Here is a 2286-nt window from a genome sequence, read left to right as displayed (position 1 = left end):
AATTGTTTAATGCAGCTCCAAATTGACAGGTGATATGGTATAGTGGGAAGGACCCTGGACTTGGGAATCAAGTTCAAATTTTGGCTGTTACATGAGTTGTGTGACCACAGGCAAGTAATCTAACCTCTCTGGGAGCTAAACATTTGCATCACTGCACAAAGAGTGAATTTTACTAGCTGTGTGACCCTGGGCAAGTCACTTAACCCCACTGCCTAGCCAAAAAAAAAAAAGTGAACTTTAAAAAAATATTAATCTATATACAACTGAAATGTTATACTTTAAGGTCTTACCATGGAACAATGCATGTCACAAAGCAAATACTTTCTTTTAAGAGTTAGGGGGTTTTAATTTTAAAGATTGGCATTGAGAGCAAAAAGCAAAAAATGGTTGCTTATTTTTATCTTTCTTATTTTAGGCATAGGTTACAAAGCATCCCTATTCTTTATGAGATATATTAATAGTTTAAGGAAGGGTTTAAACTGTTAAGTCAAGCATTACCACTGACATAAATCTGGCACATTTATATGCAAAACTGAAAGAATTAAAATACTCCTTTTTATAACCACCTGTCCTGTCATTTGGATTCTTTCTTGCATTATTGTGCAGGCCCTAATCTTAGAAGTAAAGAACAAGTAAACATGAATAGTTTGCAAGTGAGAGTCTTAAGCAAAAAAGTCAGAGCAGTTAGAAATTGTACTTCATAAGTGCTTCTTCACCTCTGCATACTTTGTACACTATTCTTCCCTTACAGCAACTGAATAATCAGTTGGTACAATAATAATGAAACAAACATTTGTTATGTCTCCCTCTCTTTGTTTGGGCTCTTAATAATCCTTCCCTCCCTTCCCTAAATGCTTCACAGTACAGAATTACTTTAAATAAGGCTCAATGTTCTTGATGAAATAATCTTGAGGGTTTTTTTGGGGGGGGGGTGGAGAGGATTTTTTAAAAAAGTAGTGTAGTACACTGGAAAGAGGTTTCAAATTCCAATTCTTTTACTAGCTGTGTGACCAGTTTCCTAATCTGTAAAATGGGAATATATGCATTACTTACCCGAATTGGTTAAGAGAAAGGAACAAGAAAATGTATGCAAAACCACAATGTAAATCAATGTATAAGTGGTAAGCTATTATAGTTTAAATAAAAAAATCCTTTAGACGGTAAAAGTAAAATTTCTAGACCAATTTTACTGCAAGGGCATCCATTCCTCCTGTTTTGTAGAAAGGGAAGAAAAGTTCTTTGTGTTTTAAAGTTTGGTCACCTTCTGTATATGCATTGCTAATTATCTCTTAAGTGGTGGTCTAGGTTCCTCAGCTTTGTGAAAGGACTAGGTATACAGTACCTGACTGAATCTCAAAATGATTCCCTCCCCTCCATGAAATGCAAAATCAGACTTATTGGATTTTCTAGTTGTAAAATGGAGGTTTCCAGAATAAAATGTTACAGTTCATGTAAAGACAATGAAATCTTGACCATGTAGCAAAGAGAAGTTGATAGAACAAAAAAGGAGCTTTAAAAATTTGTTCTATCTAAAGTGGTATGAAAATATTAGAAAAAATCCAGGAATTATGTAAGTCTTATGCTTTTCCTGGGTAATCCTAAAACAACAAAACCAGCAGTAGCTGGTTTTAGTCTACTCTATCCATATATTCTAGGCATATATGTTCTGTATTCTGGCATGTACTAAAGAACATTTGTCAAACTATTATAAAATAACTTTACAGCAGTCACCCAATAACAATTTCCATATTCAAAGTTGTTTTTTCTAAAATAAACATTTAAAAATTTTGAAATCACCTTTTCTTTTGCTTTTAAAAATAACGCAGCAATTCCTCTCAATATTACCAATTCAATTTTACTGTAGGAGAACTTTTCAACCACAAAAACTTTTAGTGGGTGCTTGGCAAATTAAGTACACTTTTTATTTAGTTTGGGGATTTTAAAGAATATTAGCTTAAGAAAGGTGTAAACAAGGGTAGATAATAACTTTCTCACAACTGTGCAAAAACACTATCATTCAAAAATGTAATTAAACGGTCTTAAAAATCAGTTCACCTCACTCTAAAAAAAATCTCCCCAAATGGCAGTAAAAGGAATAGCCAAATTTTGGTATCAGTAAAGAAAGGTATAGCATCACTGCTGAAATAAATAGGTATGGTACAAAAGGATTGAAGTGTTTTTTTTTTTTAAAGGGAAGAACCCATACAAGAAAATTTACATTTGGTAATTATGTGTCATGCTACTTCAAACTGCCAATGACAAGATGAAAACAGCAAGGAGAATACA

This window comes from Phascolarctos cinereus, unplaced genomic scaffold, assembly GCF_003287225.1.
Source record: "Phascolarctos cinereus isolate Bilbo 61053 unplaced genomic scaffold, phaCin_HiC Scaffold_4;HRSCAF=312, whole genome shotgun sequence".
Classification (NCBI taxonomy): Eukaryota; Metazoa; Chordata; class Mammalia; order Diprotodontia; family Phascolarctidae; genus Phascolarctos; species Phascolarctos cinereus.
The sequence above is the reverse complement of the archived record's forward strand: the minus strand, read 5'-3'. Positions refer to the sequence as shown.